Genomic DNA, 26,939 nt, shown 5'->3' on the forward strand with positions numbered 1-26,939 from the left:
CGAATGGGGTGGCCGCAGGAGCCTTCCTGGGGGGCACAGTCCTCTGCTCTGTGGGAAATGCTCCTCACTCGTCTGTTTTGTCGAATTGGTACCTTGGGACTTGAGGTCACTCCGAGGTGTGGGTCATGTTGCTATTAAAGGTCTGTGGAAACTGCTTTAGAACAGTCCCCCCTACTGGGCTGCTCCCGTCCATTCGCCCAGTCTCCTCACGTGGCAGTCACCCGTGAGGGTTCTCGCTCTCGCCCTTTGCATGATCAGATTCGTCACGTTCACCCCGTCACCTCTGCTGCATCTGTTCTCGCCAGCACTCTCTCTTACCTTCACTATTGCATTTCTCACTGTTCCTCCTCCTCCCTGGGTCCAGGAGTTCTTTCTCAAGTCCACACCTTATCCATATATGTGTATGTATGTATGTATGTATGTATGTATGTATCTATCTATCTATCTATCTATCTATCTATCATCTATCTATCCATCTATCATCTATCTATCTACTGAACCCAGTAGAATTTATGCCAGAAATGCAACACATATTAACACTAGGAAGTCCATTCATATATGTCACCATATCATTAGATCAATGGAGAAAATCTTTTTTTAAAAAAATATATTTTATTGATTTTTTACAGAGAGGAAGGGAGAGAGATAGAGAATCAGAAACATCGATGAGAGAGAAACATCGATCAGCCGCCTCCTGCACATCCCCCACTGGGGATGTGCCCGCAACCCAGGTACATGCCCTTGACTGGAATCGAACCTGGGACCCTTCAGTCCACAGGCCAACGCTCTATCCACTGAGCCAAATTGGTTTTGGCAATGGAGAAAATCTTATGTTCATTTTCACACACGTTGAAAAGTGTGTGTACAATTTAACTCATACTCTGAATATAAACACATAATAAAAGTTGTCAATGGATATTTTCTGAAAATGATAAAATACGAATGGCTCACCCAAAAGCGGGCTTCAATTCCATGGAAAAACATGCCCTCTTCTCTCTGATGTCTGGGCCCGCACCCAACAGCACCCATTACCGCCCACCGTGGAACCAGAGCCTTCGGGTCACAGGCTGATAAGAATACAAAACCTGAGGCACAGGAATTGGAAAGGATGAGCTAAAAATACCTCTACTTACAGGTGATACAATACAACTGTGTGTTTTGAAGACCCATGGCAATTCATAGAAATATAATACAAAAATTTGAACTTTAGAAAAGTTGCACAATATTAAATGAAAACAACAGCAGCAACCAAGTCTTCATCCAGCACATTAACTGAATGAAGGACAAAAATGATTATTTCAATTGCTACAGAAAAGGGGACACAATCAGTTGTGTTCAATTGATTCAACACTTTTTCATGATTTTAAAAAAAGCAGGAATAGAAGCCACTACCTCAACATAATAAAGGCTGAACATGCAAAGGCACAGTTAACAGCTTCCTCAATGACGGAAGACCGCAAGCTTCTCCTCCACGGTCAGGATCAAGACAAGGATGCCCACTCTCACCACTTCCACTTGACATAGAACATTCCAGCCTGACAATTCAGGGAGAACAATAAATAAAAGGCATTCAAGGTGAAAAACATCTCTGGAGGTAATACAATCTTATATGGAGAAAACCCTGGAGATTCCACAAAAAACCTCGAAACTGTTAGAACTGATAAACACACTCAGCAAAATCACCACACAAAAATCAGGTGTGTTCTTGTACACAAGGAATACACAATCAGGAAAGGAAATTAAGAGGACAGTTCCATTTACAAGAACAATAAAAGGAATAAAATATGTAGAAATAAACTTAACCAAAGAGGTGAAAGATTTATACACTGAAAACTATAAAATATCGCTGAAAGAAATTAAAGAAGACACAAATAAATAGAAAGAAAATATTGTTAAGATGTGAATATTATTCTGAGAGATCTACATATTTAGTACAATCCCTACCAAAATCCTAATAGTATTTTTACAGAAATAGAAAAAAAAATCCTAAAATTCATATGAAATTTCAAAGGACCCCAAATAGTCAAAACGGTCTTGAAATAGAAGAACAAAGTTAGAATATTCAAGCTTCCTGGTTTCAAAACATATTACAAAGCGGTGGTAATGGAAAGGATGTGGTGCTGTCAGGAAGACAGATACACAGGCCAGTGGAATAGAATAGAGTCTAGAAATAAACCTTCTTCAACTAGGGTGCCAAACCACTTCTTTGGGAAAGGGCGGTCTCTTCCACCAACGGTCTGGGGAACTGCATATCCACATGCAAAAGAATGATCCTGCGCCCTTACATTACACATACACAAAACGAACTCGAGATGCGGGGAGATTAAACATAGCCTCGGAACCATAAAACTCCTAAGACAGAAGAGGAGAAAAGCTTAATGACATTTGATTTAGCAAATCTTTTTTATATGACACGAAAAGTAGAGGCAACTACAGCAAAAATAGATGGGACTACATCAACCTAAAACACTTGGTTCTTAAAAGAACACACTCAACAGAGTAAAAAGGCAACCTATAGAATGAGAGAAAATACTTGCTAATCATATATTTGATAGGGTTCATATCCAGATTGTACAGCGAACTCATAACCCAACAAGAAAAACCAAATATTAAAACATGGGCAAAGGTCTTGAATAGATACTTCTCCAGTGATAAAATACAAATGGCCAGGAGGCAGATGAAAAGATCAGCATTAGTGATCTTCAGAGAAATGCAAATTAAAGCCACAATGAGGTGTCACTCAGCCACATTAGGATGGCTATTCTAAACAAAATGAAACAAAAACAAGCAGAGGACATAACAAGTGCTGGCAGGGGTGTGAAGTTGGAACCTTGGGCACTGTCGGTGGAATATTGAAATGGTGCAACTGCTGTGGAAAACAGAATGGCGGCTCCTCAAAAAATTAAAACCAGACTTGATATGACCTAACAATCCCACTCTGAGTCTATATCCCCCTCAAAGGTGAAAGCAGTGTCTTGAAAAGACATTTGCAGACACGTGCTCATAGGAGAGCTACTTTCTCTAGAAGGTGGAGGCAGCACAGACGTCTACTGATGGATGACAGACAAACGCAAGGTGATGCACACACAGTGGAACCCGTGCCGTCCTCAGAAGGAAGGAAATCTCATCACAACCACAACAAGGGTGCGCTCTGAGGACACTGTGAGGGAAATAAGCCAGTCGCAGAAGACAGGTGAGTCGGCTAGATGAGGTCTCTAACGCGGTCAGCTCCACGGAGAAGGAGGACGGTGCCCAGGTACGGGAGGAGGGGCCGGGGCTGTTGTGCATCTCGTATGGAGCTTCAGTTCTGCAAGATGCAGAGGCTCTGGACAGAGGTTTCACAACAGTGTAAACACACTGACAAAGGGGTGGAGATGGTAAGGCCTGTGCTTGCCATACTAAAAAGATCAATAGTTTTCATAGAAACATAATAACATAAGATTTAACAGAACAAGAAAAACCCCATAGCATACCAAGAGTGAACTTAACAAGGAACGTTCCAAACTCACACGAGGGGCATTAAAGCTGCCGGAGGACCGGAGCGGTGCGGAGCGGTGCGGAGCGGACTGGAGCAGACCGGAACAGACCCGAGCGGTGAGGAGCGGACCTGAGCGGTGCGGAGCGGAGCAGAGCAGACCAGAGCGGACCGGAGCGGAGCGGACCGGAGCGGTTTGGAGCGGAGCGGTGCGGAGACCCGAGTCCCCGTAGAGCGATTCACTCCCCAGAGTGGTGCCTCCTCCCCAGTTACAGAGGAAGCTGAGCCCACCGAAAACAACTACACTATTTTTAAGCAAGACAAGTTGAATCTACATTTGATATGGAAAAATAAATAAGCAATAATAGCCAAGAATACCATATGAAGCATGACCAATGACCAAAGGCCAGCCCCAGCAGGTAAAACCCTGAGCCCCAGAGAGACAGCGGGGCACGTAGCTGGTAGACGGAGCAAGGGAGCAATAGAGAAAGTGCAGACGCAGAGCCCGGGTGTGTGGATGTGAGGGTCGTGTGCCAGTGGCTGGGACAGTGGCGGCTGATCAACAACCTGAGACAACCAGGAGCCAGTTAGTGAAAGGTACAGCTGGCAAACCGCACACTGCTCTCAGCTAAGCTCCACATGGAGCAGAGGTCTGACTTGGAAAAGATCTAAGGGTGAGGAAATATGGCAAATGCCTTCACAAACTGGGACTCAAGGCAGCTCCTGAATGTGACTGAAATTCCAGCGACACTTCACAGCCACGACGGATGGGAGGCCAAATATCAGTGTCTGGACATGACACCCCTGGATCCCGGACCCCTGCAGAAAGGGTCAGTTCCAGGCCCGGGCCAAATCCCAAATCACAGAGGTCACCGGAAGCCTTCACCCACCTTCTCCCCACCAGGGCCAAATCCAGAGAAATCTAAACATAAAGCATAAGGACTGGAATCGCCGGGAATGATTGAATCCTGGGGACCCCCTGCTCGGCCAGCACCCCCCCCCCTCTCCACACACAAGCCAGAAAGATTGATTTAAAGGTCTGTGCCACTCTTTTCCCTGAAACTCAGTGATTTATTTCCTTTTGCTCTTGACATAGAAACCCCTCCAGTGACCTCTGAACCTGCGTGGCTGGGTCTCCTTTGCCTGCCCCTCCGCTCAGAGCACCGAGCCCCTGCAGCCTGTGGGCTCCCGTCTCACCTGCATTATTGATAACTATCTTTCTCTCGTAGCTCGTTTCCATGTCACCTGTCTCTCCCAGGAGAACATCAACTGCAAAAGGGCAAGAAGGTCTGCCTTTCTTATCATTGCATTCCAGTCCCCAGTTTAGGGCCTGACCGGTGACCAGCTCCGGGTGACTGTTTCTGAATGAATGAATGGTGCATGCGGGAATGGTGCATGCGGGAATGGTGCATGCGGGAATGGGGCATGCGGGAATGGGGCATGTGGGAATGGGACATGCGGGAATGGTGCATGCAGGAATGGGACAGGCGGGAATGGTGCATGCAGGAGTGGGACATGTGGGAATGAGACATGCGGGAATGGGGCATGCGGGGATGGGGCATGCGGGAATGGGGCATGTGGGAATGGGGCATGCGGGAATGGGGCATGCGGGAATGGTGCATGCGGGAATGGGGCATGCAGGAGTGGGGCATGCGGGAATGGTGCATGCAGGAATGGGGCATGCAGGAGTGGGGCATGCGGGAATGGGGCATGCGGGAATGGTGCATGCGGGGATGGGGCATGCGGGAATGGGGCATGTGGGAATGGGGCATGTGGGAATGGGACATGCGGGAATGGTGCATGCAGGAATGGGACAGGCGGGAATGGTGCATGCAGGAGTGGGACATGTGGGAATGAGACATGCGGGAATGGGGCATGCGGGGATGGGGCATGCGGGAATGGGGCATGTGGGAATGGGACATGCGGGAATGGTGCATGCAGGAATGGGACAGGCGGGAATGGTGCATGCAGGAGTGGGACATGTGGGAATGAGACATGCGGGAATGGGGCATGCGGGGATGGGGCATGCGGGAATGGGGCATGTGGGAATGGGGCATGCGGGAATGGGGCATGTGGGAATGGGACATGCGGGAATGGGGCATGCGGGAATGGGGCATGCGGGAATGGGACATGCGGGAATGGTGCATGCGGGAATGGGGCATGCGGGAATGGGACATGTGGGAATGGTGCATGCGGGAATGGGGCATGCAGGAGTGGAGCATGCGGGAATGGTGCATGCGGGAATGGGGCATGCGGGAATGGGGCATGTGGGAATGGGACATGCGGGAATGGTGCATGCAGGAATGGGACATGCGGGAATGGTGCATGCAGGAATGGGACAGGCGGGAATGGTGCATGCAGGAGTGGGACATGTGGGAATGAGACAGGCGGGAATGGGGCATGCGGGGATGGGGCATGCGGGGATGGGGCATGCGGGAATGGGGCATGTGGGAATGGGGCATGCGGGAATGGGGCATGCGGGAATGGGGCATGCGGGATGGGTCATGTGGGAATGGGGCATGCGGGAATGGGGCATGCAGGGATGGGGCATGCGGGGATGGGGCATGCGGGGATGGGGCATGCGGGGATGGGGCATGCGGGGATGGGGCATGCGGGAGTGGTGCATGCGGGGATGGGGCATGCGGGGATGGGGCATGCGGGGATGGGGCATGCGGGGATGGGGCATGCGGGATGGGGCATGCGGGGATGGGACATGCGGGATGGGGCATGCGGGGATGGGACATGCGGGATGGGGCATGCGGGAATGGGACATGCGGGATGGGGTATGCGGGGATGGGGCATGCGGGAATGGGACATGCGGGATGGGGTATGCGGGATGGGGCATGCGGGATGGGGCATGCGGGATGGGGCATGTGGCAATGGGGCATGCGTGAAGGAAGTCTTTCCATGGGGGTTTCTATGTCTCTTCCTCTCGGCTTGGTTGGTCTCTACCTGCCATAAGTGCCCGTCTGTGGGCCACACATCACCGTATCCCATGGCGCTGCCCACGGAGTTCCCGGCTCCTGTGACTGTTTTCCTTTGAGAAGCTGAACGCCCTTTGAACCCCGTGTTTCACAGAGACGGACCGAAACCGGCCATGCCGCATAGACGCCCAAGGGCACACAGCTCCTAGCGGCCGCGCCTGGAACCACCCCCACTCGCGGTCTCTCCAGAGCCTCTCCCTTTTCTCTGTGGGTTTATGTCTTAACCCTCAGCCGCAGGGGCCAACACGGCGGGGTCAGGAGATGCGGGAGTGGAAACTGGAATCCTGGTGTCTGGGACCTCAGGGCCTGGGTGGGAGTCGCTGAGCTCGCTTGCGTCCCTGTGCTCCTAGCAGCGTTCTGAGCCCCTCATGTGCCCTCCAAGCGAGAGCCCTCCCTGAGCCCCGCGTCTGGAAGCCAAGCTGTCCCCAGTGGGTGCGTGTGGAGCCTTCTGCTCCCCAAGAACCACTTTGCCAACTGCAGGGATGGAAGGCGACCCCTGGAAGTCAATGCGACCGTTTCCAGTGTCCCATGTTGGCTCAAATGACAGATGCAAAGCCGTCGTCTATTCTTAGCTCTCAGAGCCTATGGACTCAGAAGGACAGGAAAGCCCTGTCAGGCGGTTCTGGCTTATGAAGAAGTAAGGGTGGGGCTTGCCTTTCCTTCAATAGTTTAAAAGTTTAACTTTTTTCTTTCTTTCTTTGTTTTTTGTTGGTTTGTTTTTTCCCATGAGAACCATGCGGCTAAGAGGAGCTGGATGGCCTGGCCGCCCGTCAGTGAGGCCATTGCGGAGACTGAGATCTCAACCAGGGAGCGTCCCCGAGGCAAGGAGGCGCCAGTCTGGCAAAGGCTTCGCAGATTCGGCTGCCCCAGGGCCGCTCTCCTGGACAGTCACAGATACCGGGGAGTCACCGGCCTGCACCTGGCCCTCCATCGCCACCCAGCCTGGCCGTGCAGCCCACTGAAGTGCCGGGTACTCACAGGGCACAGGGCTGTTGGCTACGAAGGACAAAGGCAGGCAAAACTCGGTCCCCTAAAGACACAACGTAATCAACGTTTAACCACCGACGATCTGTGCAGCTTGTATTCCCGACTCCGGCCACGTGGGTGTGGGGCCACACTGAGTGTCCACAGGGAGCCAGCTGCTGGGACAGATTCTGGGATAAAGACGACACGTGGAGGAGGAGAAAATGCCACCAGAGCCTGGCCAGCGTGGCTCAGTGGGTGAGTGAGTGTCGACCTATGGGCCAGGAGGTCACGGTTCGATTTGCGGTCAGGGCACGTGCCTGGGTTGTAGGCTCAATGCCCAGTGTGGGGCGTGCAGGAGGCAGCCGATCCATGATTCTCTCTCATTGATGTTTCTCTCTGTCTCCCTCTCTCTTCCGCTCTGAAATCAATGAAAACATATTTGTTTAAAAAAAGAAAGTACCACCAGTATGCAGTGTGAGCGAGGACTAAGCCTGTGCTGTCAGAAGCCGCTGAAAGGGGGCCTGTGTCAGCCAGGGGGCTGTCTCCAGCGTCACGGCCACCCCCATGTTTAATTGAGAAGCAGGTTGCTAGCTGTCAGCCACTCTCTGCACTATCGACATGGATCATGTGGATAACTTATGAGGGAAACGAAGTGCATGCATCTGATTTGTAGGGTTTGTGGAACCTGGTGCAAGACCGGAGCCCCCCAGTGCTGGCGCCAGGAGTCGCACATAACGCCGGGAAGCAGCTGTGGCACGCCCCGCGGCCCTCAGATGGCCGACACGCCCTGCTCAGGCTGCTGGCTGCGTGGGCCATCCTAGGGCTGTTGTTGACCTCCAGATTTTTATGGTTTTACACTGGACACATTTCACCCTGAAAAGGAGGTTAAACTTTTTCATTCACTCGGTGCAGGGGCATAATCAGACTATAACCTAAAAGGAAAGGTTGTTTTTAAAGTGGAATCAGTCATTTTCATTCCTTCAATAACAATGGAATGAGCAGCATCTGCTTCCCTCTCCGGTGGGATCCTCGGGTTAATTATATACAAGGGATGCTCAACAGGGTTCCAGTCCGAGCTCAGCCCGCTGCTGCCGGAGGCAGCCTTTCACCCAGTCCGCGTGCTCAGACTGAATGGCCTTTGGTTTCTCGGCCCTTCGGCGAGCAGGAGAGGACACTTCCTGCCCAGGGAGAGCCCGAGACACCACAGCGCTGGCGCAGGGAGCGCGCAGCACCTTCGCGCACAGCGCCTCTGGCAGCCTTTGCACACCCACACTCGCAGAGTGAGCTGGTTGGGTTAAAGGAGTCTCCTGCCCCTTGGAATTTGTGGGTTTGTCTTTGGTTTTCCTCTCCCTCTTCCCCTCCCTCCCCTGTGCTTTACCATTCACAGCCCCTGAAGGCCAGATTCACACTCATCACATGAGCGCCCGGACGATGGACAGTGACGGAGGGTCCGGCACAGCCCCGCCTCAGCTGAGCGGTTCGCTTCGGCTTTGTCACGGCCACCCCAACCCTTCCTCGCCCCGAGAAGTCCCAAAGCCACGCTTAGGCACCTGGAACCCATCGGCGGCTCACCCCGCGGCCCCCCGAGCCGGCAGCTTCTATTTCCCAGTGCACACACCCCGCTTGCACACGAGTCCTGAGTTTGACTCTTTGTAGTGAGAGAACAATGAGTCAGTGACTGAGGGAATGAATGGCTGATTCGGAATGAAGTGATGACCAACAGAGCACTGCTCGGGCCTGGTGCAATCCTGAGTTGGGGATGTAGGAGCCTCGGTTTTATGTTTATGACGTTGTTTCCAACCTTCTAATCCTCTACTCGCATCTGTTCAATGCAAGCTGCTCTGCCCACTGAGACGCTAACCCCGTGCTGGCCGCTGCTCAGGGTCCACGCCTGCGAACGCCTGGTCCTTGGTGGGGGCGCAGGCTTGAATCTGGCGTTGCCGTCTTCCGACTTGGGGGTGGGATGACGAGGATGTAAGAAGTCTCGAGGCAGCGGGGAGCTCTCCGTTCACGCACATCCCGAGAGACTCCACAGTCGCAGGCCGTGCCGTGCAGACCGGACCCCTTTCAGGGAAGGGCCGAGTCCAGGCGGCGAGCGTCTCAGAGAAGCCGCAGGAGCCCGGCGTCCTCGGACCTCGCGGACTTGTCTGCTTTATCATGTTCTCATGTTATAAAACAGCCTTGCCTCCCACAGACCTCTTTCCAGGTTATTAACTGCTGGTTGGCTTTTAAACATTTGAAGGCCTATTACTGTTATTCGGTATGACAGCGGGTTTGAGGGGAGCAGCAGCGGCCCCTCCTTTGAGGAGGTACCAGCAGGTTAGAGAGTCGGCACCGCGTGGTAACGCGATGGTGGAGTCGCCATGGAAGACGGCCCGGGACTCGGAGGGTCGGTGCATCGGGGCTGGGATGGCTGCAGTGCTTTCCGGGAGAACGCGTGCGCTGGCCCCAGTGGAAAGGCAAACAACCAGCTTTTAAATGTGGGCAGACGCTCTGAATAGACACCTTGTCCAGTAGACAGATGGCAGGTAAGCAAATGAAAAGATGCTCAACATCACCCGTCACTGGGGAGCGGCAAATCAAAGCAACGCCGACAGCCCATGACACCTGCTGGACTGGCCGAACAGAGCACCGACGCCGGGCGCTGGCGGGACGCGCAGCCACGGGACTCTCGCTCACGCCCGTGGGAACCGACATGGTGCAGCCACATCGGAAGGCAGTTTGGAGGTTTCTGACGCAACTAAGCCTGCGGCTGGTGTGTGGTCCGGCCTGCATGCGCCCTGGCGTCTACTGCAAGGAGGGAACGTCCGCACACCCACAGTTAGAGATACTTCACTCATCATGGGCCGGACCTGGAGGCCACCAAGATGCTTTGCAGGTGCACAGATAAGCGAACTGTGCTACGATGAGACAGTGTCCAGAGCTGCAAATTAGCGAGCTGCCAGCCACAGGGGGGAAGCTCACACCTACGCTTATCTCTGAGGGGAAGAAGCCGCCTGACAGGGCCACACGGCGTGACTCCCGCTATGACGGTCTGGAAAAGGCAGCTCTGCGAGGGCAAGGGCGCAGAGCCCAGGGTGTGGGCGGGAGGGTGAGCAGGCGCCGGGGACACAGGCTGCGTGTGGGCCTCTGTGCCGAGTCTGGATAGCAGCATCACACGTCTGTCAAGATCTGGGGGTCCGGATCGTACCACAGCGAGCGCCGCTGTGACCTGTGGCCTCGACGCTAATGACAGCAGTGAACACTGGCTCAGCGACTGCAGCCGAGGTCCTGCAGGTGATAGGTAAGGGGGGCGCACATTCAGGGAGGAGCGAGGGGCATGGGAGCTCTCTACTTCCAGGTCAATCTTTCTCAAAGGCTAAACTTCTCTAAAAACATTGTCTATTCATGTTTTAAAAATCATAAATTTTCCTAAAACGTGGCTTTGGCCCAGTCAGGATTCACAGTGGCCAGAGAGGCTGGTCAGAGGCTCAGGGCCCCGTCCACGTGGGGCGGAGGGTGACGAGTTGGAGTCCAAGCACCAAAGAGCTGCACTGCCCCAGCTCTGGCTTCAGGGCTGTCTGAGTGCCAGTAACCCATCAGCGGGCGACCTGCGGCTTCGTCAGCAGCGCGGGGGCCCACGTGCAGGCTCGTGCGAGATGACACGTGGGAACTTCCTTCGTGGAGTCTGAGGGGCTGAGACACGGAGCTGTCATCACGGAAGAGAGGCCCCCGCTGCTCGTACTGCTGTAGGTGACCCCCTTGGCGCCAGCTGCCGCGTGGTGGCAGATCTGCCTGGGAGGAATGGAGTCACCCGTCTCCACCGCGTCTCCTCCTAGGTCAGTGATGGCGAACCTATGACATGCGTGTCAGAGGTGACACGTGAACCATTTTTTTGGTTGATTTTCCTTTGTTAAATGGCATTTAAATATATAAAATAAATATCAAAAACATAAATCTTTGCTTTACTATGGTTGCAAATATCAAAAAATTTCTGCATGTGACAAAGCACCAGAGTTAAGTTAGGGTTTTTCAAAATGTTGACACACCGAGCTCAAAAGGTTCACCATCACTGTGACCTAGGCGGTCCCCACAGCTGCCTGTGTGTGAGCTCTGGGTGGCGTCAGACATCCCAGAGTAGCTCAGTGTGTGGTGTCCTGGACACGGGGATGGATATAGCGTCTGGAGGTCCCAGGGCCGGACGAGGGCCTGAACTTGATGGTTTCTCACCTGCTCCCCAAGTTCCCCCTCCGTGACTCTCCTCCCCACCCCACCCGTCTCCATCCGGGCTCTGCGGCAGCTTCCGCTCAGAACCTCCATGAGGGAGAAGCTCATGTTCCAGGCAGCTGGTGGCCTGGGCGCGTTTTTCAGCTCATCTGCTCTCACGATGGAGGAGGAGACTCGGGTGGAAGAGCTCAGAGCAGCCACGCTCTGTGCCCAGCTGCGGCCTGTGGAGACCTGGCGGCAACTGGCCACTCTGGGCGGGGACACAGTCACGGCTCTTCTCATCGGTGTCCACACGCCTTTGGTGAAGGGTGCTTTGTTCCCAACCACTTGTTAGTGACAACAAAACCGACCCAGGCGGTGAGTGAGTCGCTCCTTCCCTCCCAGATACCAGGCACCGCGCTGCAGTGGCTGTGACAGTCACCGAAGAAGGGAGAGCCGGCCCATCGAGGGGGATGTGCCCATGGAGGCGGGAGTCCTTGGGGGCTTTCACTCAACGTCCTGCAAACAGGTAATGAGATACAGTGTGCACGGAACTCGGGTGGGTGCTGTCATTTTAACGATAAAACTTGCTCCCTGCTGTTGAGACTTTCTAGCTGTGGAGAGACCAGCGTGTCTCTAAGGCCAGCGTTCCTGGCGGAGGTGTCCAGAGACGAGTGAGCAAGGACACACCTTCCGGAGGCCGGGGGTGGGAGGGAGCAGGGGAGACGTGAGAGTTGTCTGAGCACGTCTCAGTAGTCTTGACTTTTAAGCGATGTCCATGTGTTACAAACTACAAGCTTACCTTGAATTAAGAAAAAAGATGACTGTGGGGCATATGGGACGAGGCATTTCCCTGGAGTTGGAAGAGATCATGGGAGGCTCCACAGAGGAAGTGAACTTGGACAGGTGCTTTTGTTGTTTGTCATTTTGATTGGTTTGTGTATAAGTCAGCTTAGTCTGAAAAGGCAGGCGGGAGAATGAGTGCATCATCGATGATCATCACGAATTTTTTGTCCCCAGTCACACAGTGAGCGGTCTGCACAGCCCATCCAAGCCGGGGCTGCGCGGGAAGGTGTGTGTGGGGGTTGCTTTGGTGGGATTAATGGCGCGGCCACTGGCGATTTCACTTCTCTGGGCTTCCCTGATAAATGAGGAGGCCTTCGTTTTCCATCCTCGCCCCACACACCCCCGCCCAGGCCTGCGGTCATGCTGCGGCTGTTTTCTCGGGTGATCGTTGTGAAGAGCCACTCTCCAGCCAGCAAAGGTTACCCTGCACGATTCGCATGCAAGCCTGGATGCTGGGGTTCACCGACTGTTCTTCACCCGGTGGGTGGTCACTGAACCACAGGCACCCACAGCCACACTTGTCCCGGGCCTTCCTCCCTCCTGGGAAGGGGCTGACCTTCCCCCCTGGGCCAACAGGAGCTGAGGTGGTCTAAGGAGGGGCCTCCGAGCTGTCACATTGACCTGGGCTGTCACACGCGAAGCGCCATCGCCGCGTCCTGCTCGGAACAGCCCCTTAGCTGGCCGAGCCAAGCTGTGCTGACTCTGGTGATCGAATTTTAATGTGCGGATGACAGAGGCCTTGGAGTTAATGTGTGCACGGAGGTGACAGTTTTGAATGTCAGCCAAAGCACAAAGGCCTGTCTGAAATTAATTTTTGGGGGTGGCAGGAAGTCACGGGAAGACAGAGAGAAGTCGTGTGCTGAGAAGTGAGGCTGGCTGAGTGGAATGTGCTGCCATCTGCCCTAATCACAGCCCCGTCTGGGCAGACACAGGCCCCCGAGCCGGGCGGGAGGAGCCGGGTGTCAGCTACTCCTGTCGGCTCAATTTCTGACCAACCTCGTGTACCACCTGCCACCTGTACATCTCCAGGGCCATGTCCCCTCATCAAAGCGGAGTTACCAAAAGTGGACATGGCCTCCGATGGTATGAGCTGGGATTTCATCGTTGAAAGGGGAAATGGTTTTCTGGTAATTAATGAGCCACACTGTATTTTATTCATCTTTAGAATTTTTTTCTTTATTGTTTAAAGTATTGCAGATACCCCCTTTCTCCCATTGACCCCTGCCCCCTAGCACCCGCCCTATTTATGCATCTTCATCTTCCTTTTACATTGTCACTTACTGGAAACTCTCAAAGTTTCCCCATAGCCTAGCGGACAACTCAAACCTTTCCCTGTGGTGGGCAGCACCAGTCGGGCACGTGAGGTGAGGCAGGCCCACTGGCGTCACGGAGTGGGCGATGGGAGGGGCCACGTGCCAAGGTCTGCTGGCGCCGCTGGGACCGAGGCCAGGACACAGCTGTTTTGCTTCCACCCCAGAGGGAGCAGGCGACATGGAGTCCTGGACTTTAGCCCGTGTCAGACTCCGATGCCCGGGGCAGGAGTGAGGGTGGTGTTTTGAGCTATTACGTTTGGGCCATTTGTCCCAGCAGCGATCAGAAAGTCGCACACCGGTAAGGTCTTCACAGGTTATCCTGTTTCGTCTTCCATTTCCCTAGATGAACCTGCTCTGAACTCTGACCTGTGACCCCTACGCATACTCTGCACATCACAAACTTTGTTGTTCCACATCCTGGGTCTGGAGTTAAGGACAGTTTCCTCGGGTCCATGGTGGCCAGGTGCCCCCAGTGCCACATGGTGGGGTCCTGGGCTGGTGTGGTGAGGTCTGGTGCTCAGAGTGGGTTGAAGGAGAAACAAGGAGCAGGGATCCAGGTCGGTGTCCAGGAGAAAGGGCAGAGGACAAAGAGGGGAAGCCAAGTTCAAGGCCAAGTGTGGGACGAGACCCGGCCTTGGGAGCAGGGGGCAGGAGGAGCGGGAAACGGTAGGTTTGGGAGAGTCGGTGTCCTCGGTCCCGGGCCCAGCGTTCCCTCCGCAGTGGTGGGGGCTGCTTCCTGTCGACGCAGAGGCTCTGGGTCTGCACAGGGAAGTGCCCCCGGGCTCTGCCCAGCACCCAGCCTGGCTCCCCAGCCTCTGCGCGGCTTCACCTGCAGAGCCCAGCCTTAGCCTTGCCCTTCATGTGCCTCCCCTGCTGGGTAGCTGCAGTCACGGCCTCACAATTTAAAGTAAACAGCCACTGGCTGTGCAGGTGTGAGACTCCCCTATGCAGGAAGGTGCGAAGCAGGCATTGGATCCACTCAGAACCTTGCTGCCCAAAGCCCCCACTGGCATGCTGGGAATTACCTTGAAGACTGAAATTCTTAGTCCTCTGCAATACTTTTCACACACACGCATATGTACACAGAAATATATTTCATAGCTATTCTCTAAGATAAAACATATTATAGGAAATGATTCATAATAGAAATTATTTCATCGAGTGTATTATACATTAAGCTAGAGGCCCTTTGAGTGAAATTCATGCAAGGGGCTCGGCCCTCGCAGCCCCTCATAGCCCTGGCCAGCCCTCACAGACCCGGCTTCGTCTGGAAGGTCATCCAGACGGTTGTCTGGAAGGTTGTCTGGATGGTTGTTCTGCTATTCAGTCTAATTAGCATATTAGCTCTTTATTATATAGGACTAGAGGCCCAGTGCATGAAATTCATGCATGGGGTCGGGGGGTGGGGGAGTCCCTCAGCCTGGCCTGCACCCTCTCCAATCTGGGACCCCTCAGACTGCCAGTTTAGGCCTGATCCCACAGGGATCACCTGCCTGCCTGCCTGCCTGATTGCCCCTAACCCCTCTGCCTGCCTGCTTGATCACCCCTAACCCCTCTGCCTGCCTGATTGCCCCTAACTGCCCCCTGCTGGCCTGTTTGCCCCTGAGCCCCTCTGCCTCGGCCCCCAGCCTAAGCCACAGTCTGACCTCCCTCTGCTGGAGGGAACCTGGCTGATCAGGGGAAGGCACCACCCCCATCACCCTGCTGCTGCTGCCACTGGCGGCCATCATGGCTGCCTGAGCCTCAGGTGGCCCTGGGCAGTGGCAGCCGCCATCCGTGGCTTGCCTGAGCCTCAGGCAGCTGCTGCGGCTTTGTCTGGAAGGATGTCTGGATGGTCGTCTGGAAGATGTCTGCCCTAATTAGCATATTACCCTTTTATTAGTATAGATTACATCTAGGCTATTTGACATTCATAATACCTGTAGAAACTTCCCACCTGTACACATCTTTTCAACAAACCAAGTTGGCTTCCTTTACGGCGGGAAACGACATTTTAGACATTGTTCTGGTTCTACTGATGCCTCACAGAGGGCATTGTACATTGTAGAGGCTAGATAAATATGTATCAAGTGATTGATTAAAAAGTTCTGACCTGGCCCTAGGTGATTGACTCAGTGGTTAGAGCATCATCCTGTGCACAGAACGGCCTCGTGTTCAATTCCCAGTCAAGGGCATGTGCCTGGGTTGCAGGTTCGATCCCCAGCCCCGACAGGGGCATGTGCAGGAGGCAACACATTGATGTCTCTCTCAAATACTCTTGGGTGAGGATTAGAAAAAAAAGTGGTGAGCTAGAGACCCTGGAAAGACTTCCTCACGACAGTAAGGTAGTCCCTGCGACTAATACACTTTCAGATGTAACCTAAGAGTCCCACGACGGAGCTCTGTGCAGGGAATTCTCCAGAGCTGCACGGTGGCTGTTCTCTCCATGGTCCGGCTGCTATAAACACACAGCTTTGTCCGTCAGCATCAGAACTGCCTGTTAAAATGGGAGAGGAGACGCACAGAGATAGGGTCCTTGTTAACTCATTAATATTCCCTGTAATGAACCATGTTGCGGGAGACAGAGCCGGGTAGTACACGGCATCAATCCAGCCGGACGCCTGCCATTTGTTATCTTTACGGAGCTGCTCTGCACGCCGTGGGCGCGTCGGTGTATTTATCAAAATGCCCTGTTGATGGGAACACGTGCACGCTGTCTCCGGACTGCCTGTTCCTTGGGCTTCACTCATTCATTCATTCACTCACTCACTCGTTCTCTAGCTGTTCGCTAGCGTGGATTTCTGGTATTCCTACTATGTGCCAGTCACTGTGCCAGGTGCTGGAAGAGAAAGTTAAGCAGGACGTGGTCCGTGGATGGTAAGTGCCCAGGGCCTCGCAGTGGGTTCTGGTCAGTGTGTGCTGCACAGGGTCTGGTCCGATCACCTTTTGTGTCACCGGGTTCCTAGCGTCACCTGGAGTTGTCAGTATTAGACGGTTCATGTCCTACTTCAGAGATGCCAATACTACACGTACTCAGCGTCTCTGTCAGCAGCGGGTCCATGTCTGTCCTTACAGACCATCTGCCCTTGACAAAGAACCCACCCCAGCATTCCCAGGGATCCCATTTTCCTCTCCGCGTCACCGCGGGTACACAGCCCCTCCCAGCGCTCTGGGCCCTGGAGACACGGCTGCAATGAGGAATGACTTGGAACTCCCTGGCTTCATGCGGCAAAAAGAAATATTTCCGCTGAAACTGCCGGAAGACTTCCCTATTCGTCAGAAGGGCTTTCCTCACGGTTTCTTTTCTCTTAGTGAAAATGACCCTCCTAAAAAACTACCTGTCTGCCCTGACTGGTTTAGCTCAGTGGATAGAGCGTCGGCCTGCAGACTGAAGGGTCTCAGGTTCGATTCCGGTCAAGGGCATGTACCTTGGTTGCGGGCACATCCCCAGTGGGGGGTGTGCAGGAGACGGCTGATCGATGTTTCTCTCTCATCAATGTTTCTGACTCTCTATCCCTCTCCCTTCTTGTCTGTAAAAAATCAATAAAATATATTTTTTAAAAAAATTAAAAAATAAATAAATAAAAAACTACCTGTCTGTGGAAAAGGAGAACTGGTGGGGCTGGGCTGTAGGTCTTAGCAGTTTCTGCCTCTGTGAGTAAGTTACGCATTCTCCCTTCAGTCACAGTGTTTTTTTTTTTAATTTAAAAAAAATTTTAAAAATATTTTTATTGATTTCAGAGAGGAAGGGAGAGGGAGAGAGAGATGAGAAACATCAATGATGAGAGAGTATCATTGATTAGCTGCCTCCTGCTCACCCCCGACGGGGGATCAAGCCCACAACCCAGGGCATGTGCCCTTGAGCGGAATCGAACCTGGGACCTTTTGGTCCGCAGGCCGATGCTCTAACCACTGAACCAAACCAGCCAGGGCCAGTCACAGTGTGTTATGGACCTTACCCTCTTGGCCTAGGGGACTGTGCCGATGGAGATGGAGGTGGGTGGGGTCTCGACGTGCATTCGCTGTTAGTGAATGGAAATAAAACATAGGTTTTCAGGCCTTGATCTTGCACCCTGAAGCCATGCTAACTCGTGCATTATTTCTAGTAATTTTTATGTGCTCCTTGGTATTTCCTTAGTGCTAGGTCATGCTGTATGCAGACAGAGGTAGCTCTGCGTTGTCCTTTCCTACCTGGGTGGTTTTTATTTACTTATTTATTTGACAACGGCCCTGATTAGAACCTGTAACCCAGACAGTGCTGACTGGCAGCGAGGAGCGTGCGCCTCCCTGTCAGGGTCCTGTCCCCGGGAGAGTGGAGGTCGGTCTCTGACAGGTCAGCATGATGCCAGCGGTTTCTATAGAATCTATAGAATATATAGTATAGATGCTCTTTATCTGGCTCAGGACGTTCTCTTCTGCTACCAGTTTGCTGAGTGTTTTGTCTCAAATCATGAAAGGGTGTTGCATTTTGTCAAATGCTTTATTTCTGCACCTTTTGAAGTGATTATGTGCTTTAATTTTTTTATTCTATTGATATGGTATATTCATTGATTTTCAGATATTAAACTGACCTTATATTTATGGAATAAATACCGGTTGGTCATGGTATATAATCCTTTTTTAAATGAGTTGCTGGACTCAGTTTGTTACTATATCATTGAAGATATTTGTATCTATGTTCATAAGAGACATTGATCTTTTGTTTTATCTTCTTGTGATGTTTTCGTTAGTTTTGGCATCAGGGTAATAATACTGACCACATAGAATGTTTTAGAAACTGTTATCTCCTCTTGTATTTTTTGAAAAGTATGCAAATTATTTGTGCTAATTCTTTAAATGTTTGTATAACTCACCAGTTAAGTCATCTGGCTCTGCAATTTTCTTCATGAGGATTTATATTTATATTTATTTATATTTATATTTATATTTATATTTATATTTATATTTAATTTATATTTAATTTATACTAGAGGCCCAGTGCATGGATTCGTGCACTGGTGGGCTCCCTCGGCCTGGCCTGTGCCCTCTCACAGTCTAGGACCCCTCGGGGGATGTCGGAGAGCTAGTTTTGGCCTGATCCCTGCAGGCGAGGCTGAGGGACCCCACCAATGCATGAATCCGTGCACCAGGCCTCTAGTATGCATATAAGATCTTTGGTTAATCTCTTCCTGCCCTCCCCTCTTCCCTCTGAGATTCATCATTCTGTCCCATGTTTCCGTGCCTGTGGTTTCCACTCCTGCGTTGAGTGTCCGCCCCCTGGTAGTCAGTGTATGCCAGAGCTACTGGCCGGTCAGCAGGTTGCTTAGACTTTTATATATGTAGATTATATTTATATTTATATTTAGTGGTATAATCACCTGAGGATATTTTTCCACTAATTTTTTTTAGAGAGGGTGGGAGAGGAAAGACAAAGAGAAATATTGATTTATGAGAAACAAATTGATTGGTTGCCTCTTGCACACATCCCGACCAGGGCCCGGGCTGGGGAGGAGCCTGAAACCAAGGTACATGCCCTTGACTGGAGTGGAACCTGGGACCCTTCGGTCAGCAAGCTGATGCTCTATCCACTGAGCCAACCAGCTAGGGCTTCATGAGGATTTTTAAAAATTATGAATTCAAGATTTTATCTGTTATACCTATATTCAGACTTCCTATTTTTTTCTTGACTCAGTTTTGGTAGTTTGTGTCTTTCTAAGAATTGGTGCATTTATGTAAAGTTAACTAATTCTTGGTATACTATTGATTGTGGTAGCAATGTCTCTTATTTCATTGCTGATTTATTGGTTTGAATGTTTTCTTTGGGGGTGGTCAGTAACTAAAGATTTATCAATTTTTTGATCTTTTCAAAGACCCGCTATTATTTTTTGTTGATTTTAGTTATTCTATTTATCTTCTCTACTTCACTTATTTCCACTCTGTTCTTTATTATTTCCTTCCTTCTGAAAACATTGGGTTTAGTTGGTTTTATTCTTTCTGATTTCTTAAGGTAGGAAGCTAGGTTATTAATTAGAAAGATTTCTTATTATTTAATTAGACATTGTGGCTACAAATTTCCCTCTAAGCACTGCTTTAGTTGCATCTTATACATTTCAGTATGTTTTGTTTTCATTTGGCTCCAGGTATTTTCTAATTTCCTTTGTGATTTCTTTTATGATCCTTTAGTGATTTAGGACTATGCTGTTTAATTTCCACGTTTTTGAATTTCCAAAATTTCCATATGCCATTGTTTTCAAATATTTTCTGTTTTAATCTGAGAATATACTTTGTATGATTTTAATACTTTTAAGTTTATTGAGGTTGTTGAATGGCCTAATGGTATGAAGAATACTCAAAGTGATTTTAGATGAGTGTGTACTCTGCTGCTATTGGCTGGAGTGTTCTTCTGATGTCTACTAGGTCCAGTTGATTTGTAATATTGAGTCTTCTATTTCTTTGTTTAGCTTCTGCCTATTATTCTTTCCACTGCTGAAAGTGAGTTCCTGATGTCTCCAACTACTATTGTTGAATTTACTTTTCCTTATCTTCACGTAGATTTACTTTGTCTGGAATAAATATATATTGAGAATCAGTAGGTGGCATGAAGCTTTAAAATAAGAATGAGTAGAAAGAGGGGAGGCTCCTAAGTTAAGGGAAATTAGGAAATTTCTGGGCATTTTGTTCTTGTACATATAATTTTCAATGTTAGTGTTACAAACATGTAGTTTTTCTCCATGTGCTCTCTGGCCCTTGATCTTCATAATAACCCAGATTGTAAAAATATAATGCTCCATTACAGACATGGAGGCTCCGGTTTCCTTCAAAGGACTCTTCCAACATCTATTATAAAATAATGAAAAGGTCTAGTCCGGTGCCTGACACATCCCAGATGTTAAGTCATAAATAACAGACAAGATGAACGAATGACAGGGTTAAGTGAAAACTCACTTCTTTTGCCTCACAATCTGAAGGAAAGTTTTCCCTAGTAAGTCTCACATATCTATAAGACTTTTAATAGAAAATCAGTACTATATGATCCCTAGTTTCTGTGAAGTGTCTTTTTAATCAGGTGAAAAAATATTATTTATATTAAAAGGTATTTACACTTATACTTTTTAAAATTAGATTTTTTTCCTTCTAACTGGCACCTAATTTGCCACAATTTTCAGTGGCAATGTGTGTGACTGTCAGTTACAGGGAATGCCTATGTACCGGGCCAGCTCACCAAATGGATTCTGCCGGAGGAGAGAAGCCTGTTTAATTTGTCTTTGTAGCCCCAGCTTCTAGATGTGCGTGATGCAGAGTAGATGCTCAGTGAGTGTGGTTGGCGTAAGCTACAATCCATGCCCTGACCTACATGTGCTTCCTGCCCCGAGGGCTCCTCCCTGGGCTGCAGGGAGGCTCACCCTGAAGGCAGCTTCCTGCTGGAGGGAGACCCGAGCTGGCCAGAGGAGGCACAGAGGAGGGACGTCTTGGGGGTATTGACTTCCTAGAACCTTCCTCAGACCCCCTTTATTTTTAAAATATGAAATAATGGTATTTTCTCCGTCTCAGATAACATGCTCCTTTGCACTTCCTGTCAGCAAGCCCCTCTCCTTCCCTCTCCACCTTTAAGTCTGTCCTACAGGATAACCCACCGGCTGGAGCAGCGTCCGTTCCTCCACTGAACAAAGTACTCCGATGCCTGGGGGGCTGCGGGGGGTGCGGGGAGGGACCCTATCGTATTCCTCGGCCTTTGCTTCTTGATTCACGCGGAGGCGCGTTGGTCCCTTCCTGTCTCATAAAGGTGTCTGACCTCCAACATCTGGCTGAATGGTGACCTTTTCAAATGCAGTTAATGACTGGAGCACGGCTTCCCTTGTATTTTCAGCAGGATCCTGGGTCTCCCCTGTACTGCCACCTCATCCTGTTTGGGCATTTGCAGTCACTGAACAGTGGCCTGGAGCCTCCATTTTCACTGTGGGGCTCAGCAGTGGCATCTGCGTGACAGTGTGAAGGTTCAGCTGGCAGGTGAGGGGACCGGATCACTGGAACATCAATGACTTCAAACCTCAGCGCTATCTCTCCACGCAGCGTGGGGGGCAGAGGGTCCCGGAGGACGTGCGGAGCGGAGCGCTTCGCTAGTGACTAGAGACGCTGTCCGAGTGAGCGTTCTGTCCATGACCCAGGAGAGCCCAGGCCAGGCGTAGATTCCCAAGGCGTCCGAGCTGAAGCTGGAGCTCGGGGCTTGGTGGGCACCGGGGCACTGATACTGGGGTCTCTCTACTCATGACTTCCCGGGCGCCGCCCCATTCGCCCGGAGTGTGCGCGCTGGGGGACGGGAACCAGAGATCTGAGCTGAATCTTTCTGATCTCATTTACCTTAGACCCAGTAGCCCGAGTGCTCTGCCAACTTTCCGCAAAGAATCCCACCCTGTTACGAGCCCAGCTGCATGGACTTGGTGTCCTATAATCACATCTTCGCAGGCGGCCCCTGAGCCATGATTAGCCTGCAGGGATTATTGGTGGCCCTGTCAGTCATGTCCTAACACGGGATCTTCCTGGCCCCGGCTGCTCTGTGAGTTGCAGCTGAGAGAAGAGCTTCTCTCGCCTCCAACAGCTCCTGTGCTTGGATGAGGGCAGCGCTGATTCCCGTTCTTTGCTCAGAGGACAGTTACAATACTGGGCTACAATCGGATGCAAAGTGAAGGAGCTGAACGCCTACGGGAAAAGGTTAAACATAAATGCAAACTCTAAGAAGATCTCATCACCTTGGCCGCCTGCAAGTCCTGCTTTTGCTTGTTGTGCTTTTTTAAAGTTGTCCCGGGGAGACGGACGATGAGGCCTGAGACAGGTCAGCACAGCCAGTGAGAAAGGCCGGAACCAGAGAGCTGGCTACACGGCGCTGCTGACAGTTACCTTCTATTTATCAAGCAACAGTTGGGATGAGGCAGGACTGACTGGGTGGGACAGGAAACACAGATCTGTGGTCCAGAGGGAGCGTTCTGGTGAGCAGGCTAAGGCAGGGAGTGTGCACCAGGCACTGACTAGGAGAGGTCGATGCAGGGCGTCGGAGAAGGGCAAGGACCACCGCAGCAGTGGAGGCCACACAGTTGAATTCTGATGCAAAGGTAATGTTGACCTTCCTCATTCATTCATTCATTCATTCACTCAGTGAGTCATTTTATAAATATTGATTGGCACCCATTATTTGTTGGGTCTCGTGAGAAGCACTGTGTATACAGGGTGGGCAAGATGGACAGCGTTCCCTTCATAGACTCCACAGGGAGGCCTGGAGGAGGGAGAATTAGAAAGGCTACTTGGAATAAAGTGTGAGAATAAAGGAAACCAGTACCTCATTTATCCATTTAATAAATATAAAATTCACAACATGGAGCTCTAATTTAATTCAGGGTTTTGGGAAAGTGCACTCAAAAGTAAAGTTTGATAAGCAGAGGGATACATAGGAGTTTCTGAATTGCCAGGCTCAGATGGAGGAGACAAAGGCAGGACCGGGAAAGGAAAGGGAGGGAGGAGACTGGGCTCCGGGCTCAGGGAACAGCCCCGCCCAGCGAGAGAGCTGGGCGAGCTGGGCGATCAGCATGCTTGAGATACAGAGTGTATCTAAGACGGGTGGGAAGGATGAGATCAGAGAGTCAAAATTCAACTCGTAGACTTAATTCCAATCCATTCAACGAAACTCTTTTCACTCATAAATACCTCGTGTAAAAAAAAGCTATCAAACATAATAGGATGATACATTTTATTTAAATACCACTTTGAGGTAAGGTAGATATGATCGTACTCTCTTTTCCCAAACATACGAAAGAAAGGAAAATCACAGCGAGCACTGGTGTGGCAGGCAGAACAATGGCCGATGGAGGGTGTCCATGCTCACCTCGGACCCACAACAGAGCTACCCTCCTTTGGAATAGGGCTATCGCAGATGCAGTGACTCAAGATGAGGTCACACCGGTGTCAGGACGAAGGCCGCGTGAGGGACAGACATGCACACAGGAGGAATGCTGCATGGAGATTAGAGTTGTCCAGGAAGCCAAGAAACTTCCAGAAGCCAAGGAACAGGTCAAAAAACGTCTGGAAGATGGGAGAGAGGCCCAGAACAGACCCTTCTCTCTCCCTGCAGAGGGAGCATGGCCTGCCAACACCTGACTTTCGACTTCTGATCTCCAGAACAGCAAGACAGTACATTTCTGTTGTTCTAATCCAGTGATGGCGACCCTATGACACGCGTGTCAGAGGTGACACGTGAACTCATTTTTTTGGTTGATTTTTCTTTGTTAAATGGCATTTAAATATATAAAATAAATATCAAAAATATAAGTCTTTGTTTTACTATGGTTGCAAATATCAAAAAATTTCTATATGTGACACGGCACCAAAGTTAGAATTTTTCAAAATGCTGACACGCCAAGCTCAAAAGGTTCGCCATTGGTTTGTGTTTTTGTTTGTTTGGTTTTAAGCAGCCCTAGAAAACTAATACAGGGGCCATGAGCCACGCCATGTGGTTGGTCCCCTAGAAGCTGTTGATGGTCCTCGGTGGACGGCCAGCATAGCCTCTGGGACCACAGTCCTACAACCTCAAGGAACTGACTTCTGCCAACAAACAAGGTGACTGGACTCTTCCACAGCCTCCAGAAGGGATGCAGTGCTGCTGACTAGATTGTAGTTTATTCACCTAAATCACTGTCCGACAATAACAAATTTGTATTGTCTTTTTTGAAATATATTTTTATTGATTTCAGAGACGGTAGGAGAGGAAGACAGAGAGATAGAAACATCAGTGATGAGAGAGAATCATCAATTGGCTGCCTCCTGCATGCCCCTGACTGGGGGTGGAGCCCACAACCCGGGATGTGCCCTGACTGGGAATTGAGCCATGACCTCCTGGTTCATAGGTCAACGCTCAACCACTAAGCTATGCTGGCTGAGATAAATTTGAATTGTTTGAAGCTGTCAAATTCATGTCAATTTTTATGGTACCCAGAGGAAACTAAGTATGATTGTATCAGAATTTCTTTTTTTTGTATTGCTGACTAGTATTCGATTGTATTCCTATTTCTGTTAATTGGTCAGCTCCCCTGGTTTTGAGCAGTGAGTGTCAGGTTAGCTCTTATTCATTAAGGTGTGATTAACATTCATCTATAAGGTCCTTGTCACCGTATGATTTCATTTTTATTGTGAAATATCTAGGAGTAGATTACTGGGTCGTAATGTAGGACACATCTAATCAGTTTTATAAGAAATTGTCAGAAATATTTCCAAAGTATTGGAAGCCTTCTCACCTCACCAACACCTGCGATGCCCAGGGGCTCCACATCTTCGCCAACATTCGTTTTTTTCCTTTCTTTTGATTCTTGACATTCAAGCAAGAATGAGTTTTTATATATTCTGGATATAGTACTTTGTCAGGTATATGTATTATGAATACTTGCCCCAGTCTGTTGTTGCCTTTTCCTTTTTCCTTGATGGTATTTTTTAGATGTCAGAAAATTTTAGCTTTTAAGTCTAATTATCCATTAGGTTTCTGTGGCCTAGCTAACAAACCTTAAATTTGTTAATAAATAATTGAGAGAAGCTTAACATTTTTTTTTTTTTAAGTTTTAAGCTTAACTCTTGGGCTTTAGTAAAATGAGGCTCTATAACTTATCCTAATTAAATCTGTGGAATTATAAATACACATGTCTTTATAGTGGTTCCCATCATGGCCTTTTTAGTATTTCATATTCTCTAATATTTAATAGAGACTTAGTTCATTAAGTTCTGGTGCGAAACACCAAATAGCCAAGCAAAATGATGCCACAGGAGAACATTTATCAACTTGGAAAGTTTCTTCATCAAAACAAAGTTACAATCGTTATGAATAGTATGCCTAGTGCTTTTAACTACAATTACAGACATGAGTGGGAGGAGGCCCTAGTGCAGGGGTGGGCAAACTTTTTGACTCAAGGGCCACAATGGGATCTTAAACTGGACCAGAGGGCCGGAACAAAAGCATGGATGGAGTGTTTGTGTGAACTAATATAAATTCAAAGTAAACATCATTACATGAAAGGGTACGGTCTTTTTTTTTTTTTTAGTTTTATTCATTTCAAATGGGCCGGATCCGGCCCGCGGGCCATAGTTTGCCCACGGCTGCCCTAGTGTCTCTCAGAGCGTGCCCAGTGGCGAGCTGGTGAGCATGCTTTGCTAGTGTCTTCTAAGATCTCTATATTAAGCTGCAATTGGCTAAATTAAAATCTTTAAAATCCATGGGCGTCTCTGGCACAGACTGGGTCCACGTTGCTAGCGAGACTTCTGTCTGGTGCCCACTCGTGTGCTATCTGGCATCAGTAGGTTCTGACTGATAAAGAGTAGCTACCTGGTTTTAAGTGTTTAAAACCAGATTTCTGCAGGAAAAACAAATCTAATTTGCAGTGCTGGATGGTTTCAATGGTGAAAATACTCTGGCCACAGCTTATTCCCAGCTGCCAGCAAGACATTCCTGGACACACAGGTGGGAGGCGGCGGGCCGGCTCTCAGGATGAGCGGTTAGGGTGAGCCACGGCTCCCTCCAGAGCCAGCCAGAGCGCTGCCTCCGCAGGCATGGGGACCAGCGCGGGGCACCTCTGCAGCGGAGGCCCAGTAGTTGTGTGGAGGCTCTGCCGGGCATGTGGCCTGACGACATGAACGTGTACAGATGCGCTTCGGTAAGACATTGTTCAACAGACACATGGCAGGCGGGTTCGGCCACCGAGCCACAGTTGGCTCAGCCGGTGTGGAGGTGAAACTCATGTCAAGCCAGGAGTGAATTGAGCACAAGCTGGCCTGCCCTGAGCGTCCTGAGGCCTCTGAGACAAGCTGGGCCTCGGAGGCGGGGCTATGAGCAGTGCTGTCACTGTGTGGGAGCTGGGAGTGTGGGGTGGGGGCGCCACACCAGGAAAATGCAGCTAATAGAACGTTTACAGGTCATACTGTTTCGGGAACTGAAGGGTGTTTTCGTCAGATATATCGATTCTCTCAGACCTCAGATGTGAGAAGATCGGGTTCATGAGAAAGGCCGGGCAGTCTCCCCAGGCCTGGCTCACGTCACACCTTGGACAAGCTCACTCACAGGACGCGCCCGGGAAAAACAAAATGATTCCTAGGAGTGGGGGCCTGGCCCTGCGGAAGCCGACCTCAGCTGGTGACCAGGCACGCACAGGGCCACTGCACGGTCCGCGGGCACAGGCGGCACTG

Source organism: Myotis daubentonii, chromosome 18 (assembly GCF_963259705.1).
Source record: "Myotis daubentonii chromosome 18, mMyoDau2.1, whole genome shotgun sequence".
NCBI lineage: Eukaryota > Metazoa > Chordata > Mammalia > Chiroptera > Vespertilionidae > Myotis > Myotis daubentonii.